Raw genomic sequence first — 10,834 nt, forward strand, 5'->3', positions numbered from 1 at the left:
AAAAATTCCACCAGAGAACTCCTAAACCTGATAAACAGCTTCAGTGCAGTAGCTGGATATAAAATTAACTCAAATAAATCAATGGCCTTTCTCTACACAAAGGATAAAACGGACTGAGAAAGAAATTAGGGAAATAACACCCTTCACAATAGTCACAAATAAAATACAATACAATAAAATACAATAAAATTAAAATAAAATACCTTGGTTGTGACTCTAACTAAGGAACTGAAAGATCTGTATGACAAGAACTTCAAGTCTCTGAAGAAATTGAAGAAGATCTCAGGAGATGGAAAGATCTCTCATGCTCATGGATTGGCAGGATTAATATAGTAAAAATGGCTATTCTGCCAAAAGCAATCTATAGATTCAATGCAATCCCCATCAAAATTCCACCTCAATTCTTCACTGAGATAGAAAGGGCAATTTGCAAATTCATCTGGAAAAATTAAAAACCTAGGATAGCAAAAACTATTCTCAAGGATAAAAGAACCTCTGGTGGAATCACCATGACTGACCTAAAGCTGTACTACAGAGCAAATTGTGATAAAAACTGCATGGTACTGGTACAGCGACAGACAGGTAGACCAATGGAATAGAATTGAAGATCCAGAAATGAACCTACACACCTATGGTCACTTGATCTTTGACAAGGGAGCTAAAACCATCCAGTAGAAAAAAACAGCATTTTCAACAAATGGTGCTGCCACAACTGGCGATTAGCATGTAGAAGAATGCGAATTAATCCATTCTTATCTCCTTGTACAAAGTTCAAGTCTAAGTGGATCAAAGACCTCCACATAAGACCAGAGATACTGAAATTAATAGAGGAGAAAGTAGGGAAAAGCCTCAAAGATATGGGCACAAGGGAAAAATTCCTAAACAGAACAGCAATGGCTTGTGCTGTAAGATCAAGAATTGACAAATGGGACCTCATACAATTGCAAAGCTTCTTCTGTAAGGCAAAAGACACCGTCAATAAGACAAAAAGGCCACCAACAGATTGGAAAAGGATTTTTACCAATCCTAAATCAGATAGGGGACTAACATCCAATATATACAAAGAGCTCAAGAAGCTGGACTCCAGAAATTCAAATACCCCCATTAAAAAATGGGGTTTAGAGCTAAACAAGGAATTCTCAACTGAGGAATACCGAATGGCTGAGAAGCACCTGAAAAAATGTTCACCATCCTTAATCATCAGGGAAATGCAAATCAATACAACCTTGAGATTCCACCTCACACCAGTCAGAATGGCTAAGATCAAAAATTCAGGTGACAGCAGATGCTGGTGAGGATGTGGAGAAAGAGGAACACTCNTCCATTGNTGGTGGGATTGCAAGCTTGTACAACCACTCTGGAANTCAGTCTGGNGNTTCCTCAGAAAANTGGACATAATACTACCGGAAGATCCAGCAATACCTCTCCTGGGCATATATCCAGAAGAAGTTCCAACTGATAATAAGAACACATACTCCGCTATGTTCATAGCAGCCTTATTTATAATAACCAGAAGCTGAAAAGAACCCAGATGTCCCTCAACAGAAGAATGGATACAGAAAATGTGGTACATTTACACAATGGAGTACTACTCAGCAATTAAAAACAATGGATTTATAAAATTCTTGGACAAATGGATGTATCTGGAGGATATCATCCTTAGTGAGGTAACCCAATCACAAAAGAAATCATTAGATATGCACTCACACGCTAATGCCCAGAAACATAGAACACCCAAGATACAATTTGCAAAACACAAGAAAATCAAGAAGAGGGAAGACTTCGTTCCTCCTTAGAATAGGGAACAAAATACCCATGAAAGGAGTTACAGAGACAGAGTTTGGAGCTACGACGAAAGGATGAACTATCCAGAGACTACCCAACCCAGGATACATCCTATAATCAGCCATCAAACTCAGATACTATTGCATATGCCAGAAAGATTTTGCTGAAGGAACCCTGTTATAACTGTCGCGTATGAGGCTATGCCAGTGCCTGGTAAATACAGAAGTGGATGCTCACAATCATCTACAAGATGGAACACAGGGCCCCCAATGGAGCAGCTAGAGAAAGGAGCTTAAGGGGTCTGCAACCCTACAGGTGGAACAACAAAATGAACTAACCAGTACCCCCAGAGCTCATATCTCTAGCTGCATATGTATCAGAAGATGGCCTAGTCGGCCATCACAGGGAAGAGAGGCCCCTTGGTATTGCAAACTTTATATGCCCCAGTACAGGGGAATGGCAGGGCCAAGAAGCGGGAGTGGGTGGGTAGGGGAGCAGGGCGGAGGGATGGTCTAGGGAACTTTCGACATAGCATTTGAAATGTATATAAAGAAAATATCTAATAATAAATAAATAAATAAATAGTAGCACATACTGTTCTTGTGGAAGACCCCAACTCAGTTCCCAGCCATAATTGCCTGTAACTCCAACTCTCGGGAATTGGAGGCCTTCCTTCTCTGGCCTGTCAGTAATTGCACCCACATGCATACACCCTACACTGAAAAAAATCATAATACTATAACTAAAAGTTATAATCTGGGGGTTTGTTTTCTTCTTCATTTTTTGGTTTTGCTTGTTTGAGACAGTCTCTCTGTGTAACATGCCTGGCTTTGTAGACTTGGCTGGGTTTGAACTCAAATCAGCCCGCTTCTGCCTTCCAGAATGCTGGATTAGAGTGTGCCACCACATCCAGCCCTTAAAATCTGTTTTAAAAGATAAATCACAGGGGCTGAATAGAGGGTTCAGTAGTTAAGAGAACCATTTAATACTGTAACAAGAGAACCAGGTTCCATTTCCAGCAATAGCATGGTGGCTCATAGCCATCTATAACCCCAGCTCTAGAGACTTTCACAAACACTTATATACATTTTTTTTAAAAATCATGATTTAAAAAAAGAGAAAAATTAGTTAATGGAGACATCTTGCTGACAGGAACATCAAATGGTATAGCCACATTGGAAAGGTATGCCAACTGCTCAAAATGTGACTCTATATGAAGTAGAAATTCCTCGCCTAACCTTGTAACCAAGAATAAGGAATATCCACAGTATAATAGTAATCAGCAATCAGTGTTTGATAACAAGGGACTAGTAAAAGAATATTGTTCTCATGTGTTATTTACAGGAATCCAAGTACAAGTGTTAAAAAAATATGAACTCCTGCATATGGGCTGCACTGACTGAAATCAGTGAGTCAGCATGTGGGTGTGTTCAGAAGGAGTTGGAGGGGGTGAATATGATCTATATACATTTTATTTATGTATGAAATTACTGTAGAATATTTTTTGTTTTTTGTTTTGTTTTTTGGTTTTTTCGAGACAGGGTTTCTCTGGGTAGCCCTGGCTGTCCTGGAACTCACTCTTTAGACCAGGCTAACCTCGAACTCAGAAATCCACCTGCCTCTGCCTCTCAATTGCTGGGATTAAAGGCGTGCACCACCACCGCTCGGCTCTATAGAATGACTTTTAAAAACTCTCAAAAAGAGCCAACTCTAACCTTGTTCATCTTTCAAAACTGGTGAAGCTGAGCAGCCAGCCGACGGCTCGCTCGCTGGGTAGATAACAGGGTTTTCTGCCCAAGCATGAGGACCTGAGTTCAGATTTCTAGCACCCACATAATAAGCCGGCATGGCAACCCCAGTACTAGGTAAGACAGCTGGGACTTACTGGCCAGCCAACCTGAAAAAATGGGGAGTCCTAGGTTCAGTAATGGCCCTCCTTCAAGGGACTATGGTAGAGAGCAATGGAAGAAGACATCTAACTCTGTCCTCTGGCCTCCACATGCACACACTCATGTACCCTCCTATAAAGCACATATACCATACACATAAACCACATGTACATCAACACAAAATACTGAACCCAAGAGAAGCATGTCCTGTAGTTTATCCATATCCCAGGGATCTGAATTGAACTCTCAACTTCCAAATGTCTGAGAATATCTCATCCTTTCCAGCTTTATAGATTTCTCAAATGGCTGGTGACAATGAGTTCCAAAGAACCAAAAGGCTGAGCTCGGGGTTTCACAGCTGCAGTATCTCCGAACTCAATCAACTTTAGAACCAAGTGCATCTTAACAAACACACAGACTTTAGCCCTCAGTAGCTACCACCACAACTGAAATTTCCTGACTCCTTTTCTCATCCCTCTAATGCCTCGAAATCCAAATTCAGGTATCAGAATTATTTCAATAACAAACAGACTAGCTCCCAGTCCACCACTATTGTCACCCACCTTTAGCCAGGCTCCTGGACTCTGTCATAACACCTGGTTCCAACACCTGACATCTGGCACCACTGCATGACCTCAGGAAGGTGATACAGAAAACTGCTAAGGAATACAACCCAAGTTAAAGCCACTGTCATTCTTTTCACTCAAAGCATGATAGTGGCTTCACTTGTAAAAAGCAAAGTCAGGGCTGTAGCTGGTAGTTCACTTAGCAGACTGCCTTGTCTAGTGTGCATTAGGTTCAGTCCTCAGAACGGCATTAAGTCAGGCATAGTGACACATGCCCATCTATCTGTCGTCCCAGCACTTAGGAGGGAGAAGCAGGAAGAAAGAAATGTAAGGTCATACTCCACAGTGAGTTCAAAGCTAGCCTAGGCTACTTTTTTTTTAAGCAAATGTAGGTATCAAATTTTGGTAATTTAGCAATTACCAACAACAAAATGAACAGAGGTATTTATTTGTACAATTCACCTATTAAGTAAGCATTTAACTTTAGATTTAAAAAAACTTTCTCATAATGCTTTGTGGGACATACAGAATCAACGTTCTCAGCTTATAAAAGTACCATCTGTAAGATAAAGAAAATGAAAGCATTAAACACCCTCTATCAAAGGAACCCTTTTATATGTATCACACAGGGGTTTTCCCCTTATTTCCTAGTTAAACAAAATTAGGAGTTGTAATTTTCTTTTCTTAGAGTAAATTCCCAGAAGAAACGGTGTTGGTCCAGGAATAGGAAGACTTGAGTTTCTCCATCAGCAACAGTGCACAAATTATGGGAACCTGGTTTCTTCTATCTTCTAATGAAACTTTTCTTGTAGTCTTTAATATTTGGATAGTTTGGTTTTTTTTTTTTTTAAGACTTCTTCTAAAAAATTATAACCCTGGGTTCTTTTGGAATCCTCGCTGTTTCATAAAGTCCTAATCCCCACCTTGTCCAAGGCAAGAATACTCAGTTGAAGCCAAATGCAAAAATTTCCCCAGCACATAGACCTTAGCACAGGGCAGGCAGGGAAGAACCATGGGATTCCCAAATTAAAAAAAAAAAAAAAAAGCAAAGATGATGTTTTGGGGAAAATAGAGATGTTACAGTACATAAAGATTTAGGCAATTTAGCAATTCCCAGACCTCAGATTACAACAGAAAGCAAGTTTACTGCCAGCATGCAGACCTTGGAAAGAATAAAAGAAAACAAGTAGTATTCCTTTCTCCTCTTACTTATGTTAATCATGCTATTAGAAAGATGAGAAGGCAATTAAGTAGTTTTAACAACCACTGCAGCATCTGTTTCCAAATTAACTAGGACTAGCCTGCAAACATAAAGCTTATGGAGGGAACATAAAGGGAGCTGCTTTCTCTCTCTTCTACTCTCTCCTTCCCTCTCCCAAACCTCCAATTTTAGACAGAGAAAATCCATACTGAGGGACACTGGGAACCCTAGACTAAATGCACTAATGGCAGGCCCCTACCCCCAGCCTGGTAAACCTCCCATCTATAATCCAACATGAGAGACAACAGGCAAACAGCAAGAGGTCATCGTCAAAGGACTGGTTGCTAAGGGAAGCAAGTATAGAGGCTGCAAGCATGCCCCCATCAAAGTCCAGCAGCTGCAGAAGAACCACAAAGGTGCAGTTCCCTTCAGAGTGGAGCAGGAAGGGGCAGGGACTGAGGAAGAAGGGGAGGAGGGGAAACACACTCAGCAGCTGCCCTGTGGAACATTAAACCTGGTAGTTTCCGTACTGTTCAACAAGAAGAAACTAGAAAGAAAAAAAACCTTAAAAACAAAAACAAAAACATTTCCTGAATATGCCTTTTAAAGAACTACCCAAATCTTTCAGCAAACCTGAGATGGTTAGAGAAAGGTCATAGCTATGGAAAAAGCAAACACTAGTGATACAAGGAAAGGAAAAGCTTTGAGAATATACCAGAACAAATATGACCATCTCTTAATGAAAATGCTCACAATTTTTAGTCTAAAATACCCCTTCCTGATGCTGGCTCATGGAAATGTACTTATCTAAGCGCATGAATCTGAGAGGAATCTGAAGCTGCTTTTGTTTTTCCAAGTAAAAGAGATAAGAGTCCACAGCCCCTAAGTGGGTACCTCAAATATTCCCTTTCACATTTGAGATCTCCATATAACACTGGCCTCTAGGAACTGAATAGTACCATTCCCTCACCCTGAAGAAAAACCAAAGGCTTGAGATCACCGACTTATCAAGAGGCCAATCTCCCCAACTCTTGGGAAACAACCCCTGCTAAGGACCAGCTACAACTCTAAGACCTAGGTATCAGAAGGAGAGTTTAAAAACTGGTCTTCAGCAAGGCAGTGGTAGTGCACGCCTTTAATCCCAGCACTCAGGGAATCTCTGAATTTAAAGCCAGCCTGATCTACAGAGCAAGTTCTAAGACAGCTGGAGCTAAACAGAGAATCCTTCTCAAAAAAGGGGAGGAGGAAAGAAAAAAGGGAAGGAGGGGCCCACTGTAGAAATGGCTCAGCAGTTAAGAGCACGGACTGTTCTTCCAGAGGTCCCGAGTTCAATTCCCAGCAACCACATGATGGTTCACAACCATCTGTAACGGGATCCAATGCCCTCTTCCGGTGTGTCTGAGGAAAGCGATAATGTACTCACAGAAATAAATCTTTAAGAGTTGATCTTCTTGCTCACCTTATGGATGCTATTAAATAGCTTCTTTGAAAGTACTGGGCTTTTCTCTTACCACCCCCCCCAACAAAAAACCCTGCCCACCTATAGCTTTTAGGAAATCATCACAATAGAAGTCAGTCTATAGATAGGTGGACACTGCTGTGTGCTTTGATCCAGTTCCTTGTATCTATTATATACAGTTAACTGCTAACCAGCCTTGGCTCTAGCTCCCTGCATCTACTACACATCAATAGCTACTGATGAGCTCTGCTGAAAAGGTGCTCAGACCATCAGAGAGTAACGTCTGGTCAGAAGTAGTGCCTGAAAGACACAGACTAGAGGGGCTGCAGAGATGGCTGAGCAGTTAAAAGCACTTACTGCTCTTCCAGAGATCCTGAGTTCAATTCCCAGCAACCACATGGTGGCTCACAACCATCTATAATGGGATACAATGATCTCTTCTGGTGTGTCTGAAGAGAGAGACCGAGTACTCGTATACGTTTTTAAAAAAAAAAAAAAAAAAAAGTGAGACAGAGAGCACACCAGAGCCCAATGTTCCATGTAGGGGCAAAGCTAAATGGCCTGGATTGTTTATTTCAATTTAAACACTTAGCAGTTAAAGACTTTTTGGGTTTTTTTTGTTTTTTGTTTTTGTTTTTTTGGTTTTTTCGAGACAGGGTTTCTCTGTATAGCTCTGGCTGTCCTGGAACTCAAGACTTAAGACATCTTTTTGTATCAATGGACCTGTCTTCATCATATTATGTAGACTTAAAATGCCCTAGGTTAAAAACAAAACTTTAATGACTTGTTCAATTGGCAAAGAGTTTTTCTCAATGACTGTCCTCAGCCAAGCACAAAAGACTAAACATGTAATTTAGAAAACAATCTTGCCAGGCATGGTGGCACACACCTTTAATACCATCAACTGGGAGCTAGAAGCAGGCAGACCTCTGTGAATTCTAGGCCAGCTGCAGCTTCTTTTGAGACTGTCTCAAAACAAACAAACAATCTTATTTTATCAGTGTGATGAGGTTAAAACAGCCTGTATAAAATTTCAGCACTGTCAATTAAGAGAGCTAAAATTCGATTTTTAAAATAAAAAGCAATAAAGAAACACCTCTCAGTCCATATCAAAATAAACTGGCATTATTCCATATTGCTTGGTGCCATGTAGCTAATAAATAGCTACTGCTCATGCAACATTCAAGTGACTTCTGATTTTCTTCTCTAATTGTAGCCACTACTGTCTGCTCACCATCTCAAGCTAACCTTTTCTACAGTGACAAGACTGCTAAGAAGCCTACTATATAAACTGTTGCCTTAATATCAGAGAACAGAAAAGAGGGGAGAAATGTTGTATTTATTACCATGACGACAGACCACCTAAGGGCCTTTCACTTCTGTGGTCAAATGCTGGAGAACCAAAGACATTGGGGGTGGGGGTCATGAGGGTGAGTTAAGTGCCTGAGAAGGAACAACTGTCCTAAAATGAACAGTCTCGGTAGTGTCAGTCCCATGACAGGCTGGTTCTTTTTATTTAAATTTTTGGCTAAAACCATCAAAGGCTTCTGCAATGGTAACTTTTTTTTTTCAAGAGTAAATCCCTGCTAGTAACGGTGCACAACCAGAGATAAATTTTAAAAGACTCAGACAAACTCCCCATCCAAAGAATGAAGTGCTTGCTCCTGTCCTGGGAGCCTTCTGAAGTCCTAAGAGGAAGACCTTGGTGGCCCTGGGTCAGGTGCCAGCAGCCTCGAATTTAGGGGAAGAAGGCAGGGGCCTCTGAATGACCAGATTAAGTCTGAATGGAAGAAGACCCTGTGATTAAGTTTTCTGAATAGTTGGCTCTCTCAAAGGAGAGCAACTGCCTTAAAAAACAAACAAACAAACAAGAAACAAACAAAACAACCCTAGTGTGGCTCTCTCTGTGTCTTTCAAAACTGAGAGTCCTCCTGCTCAACTTTAGGAGAGTGGGTTTTCACAAGCTCTACAGATTCATCTAACTTCCAAAAGGCGGAGGAGGACACTAACACTACCACACTTCTTGGACAGGTGAGACTGACAAGGAACTTGCCATGAACACCCGTCTTCCTAGGACAAATTTGCCAACTTTCCCAAGTCATTACATAGTGAAGAAATGGTCACTTAACTCTTCTACCTACCCATCTTCAGCAAGCTTCTTTATAGTAATCTCCCCGCATAGCTGACATAGCATCCCTGTGGGAAAGCATTCTGCTCCAAACACGAGCAGAAACGGCAAAGAGCAAGAAAGTATTTATCTAACCTATGGCAGGCTGGTAAAACAAAACAAAACAAAACAAAATGCCCTGGTTATACAAGGCTCAGGCCTGCTGCGGCTTCGTGCTGCTTTTCTAAGTAGCGAGAGAAATGTCAACATAAATCTTCCTTCACAGAGAAAGAGCTAAGGATTAAGTCAATTTATAATGAAGAATGCTCATATATCAAGTATAGTTCATTAAAAAAAAGTTTTGTTCAACAAAATGTTCAATGACAAAATGTTAAAAGCTTAAGGTTGGGTGGCAAAGGCTAATGTTTTTAAAAACAAAGGGAAAAAGACAGAAGTTTAAAAAAAAAAAAAACCTTACAAAACTATCATATTTAATCTCAACTTGCCATACATGACTTGAGACAATTCTCTAACATCTGTTTCTATAACTGAAGTTTAGGGCACACAGGGTCGAAAGGCACAGACCTTAGCTCCATGAAATTGTAGCTGCAGAGGAGAGTCAATGTGAACAGAACACGATAAATATGGGGTTGGAGGGTATGCATCCATTGAGAGGATGCTTTAAGGACCAAAGATAAGGACAGAAGTTCTCAGGATGGCTTCTGGATTTGGTTTCAAGAACTTTAAAAGGCAAGCTCTTCACTTAGTAATCAATGTAGCAGATACTGCATCTACATTAAACATACCATTTATTTTTACATATGGGGCAGAATGTTAGTTCTGGATTTAAATTTATTTGGTATTTTAAAGATTTTTTTAAAAAAATTATATGTAGTTGTACATATGTTTGAGTGCAGGTGCCTGAAGTACAGGTGCACAAGAGGCATTATTAGATCCTGCTGAGGCCGGAGTTACAGATGATTATACGCCATCCAACATGAGTGCTGGGAATTGAACTGGGGTCAATTACAAGAGCAGTACATGATCTTAACTGCTGAGTCATCTCTCCAAACCAAACTTATTTAACTATTGCTATTATATACTGGGGCATGGTAGCAAGCATCTGTAATCCCAACACTAGAGAGGCAGAGGCAGGAGGATCAGAGTTTGGGCTACATACACCCAACCCATAATACTCACAAGATAGACTTTTTAAAATACTCATTAGAAAACTTTGTAAAGATCATGGCATGAAATTCTCAAAGAATGGAAATAGTTTTAAAAGTCCCAAGTGATGAAACAAACTTAATTTCAGCACCAGAGAGGCAGAGACAGTTGCATCATAGGAGCTCTCTGCTAGCCAGCCTAACCTACCTGGTAAGTTCCGGGCCAACAAGAGACTCATATAAAATCAAAAGAAAAGCCAGCCCAGTGTAGTTGTATAAGCCTTTCAGAACTTAGGAGGAGAGGCAGGTGAGTTCAAGGCTACCCAGGTCTACACAGAGTTCCAAGACAATGAAGACAGCTGTGGAGTGAGCTGGAAAGGGGAGAGTAGGCAGCAGCCCCAGAGGATGATGAGTCACTAGTATCAATACCTTGTTACCAACACAAGATTCTAAAAACACCTCTAAATATTGGTTCAAAACACTCAAGGAGCCGGGCTTGGTGGCGCACGCGTTTAGTCCCAGCACTAGGGAGGCAGAGGGAGGCAGATTTCTGAGTTTGAGGCCAGCCTGGTCTACAGAGTGGGTTCCAGGACAGCCAGGGCTACACAGAGAAACCCTGTCTTGAAAAACCAAAAGAAAAACAAACAACAACAACCAAAAA

The 10,834-nt window shown here is 40.8% G+C and overlaps 1 protein-coding gene across 1 annotated transcript in view; it reads right to left on the bottom strand.

Moving 5' to 3' along the window:
* Positions 1 to 10,834, bottom strand: part of Znrf3 (zinc and ring finger 3) — a 167,611-nt gene that overhangs the window by 107,258 nt on the left and 49,519 nt on the right. The window lies entirely within an intron of this gene.

Source organism: Mus caroli, chromosome 11 (assembly GCF_900094665.2).
Source record: "Mus caroli chromosome 11, CAROLI_EIJ_v1.1, whole genome shotgun sequence".
NCBI lineage: Eukaryota > Metazoa > Chordata > Mammalia > Rodentia > Muridae > Mus > Mus caroli.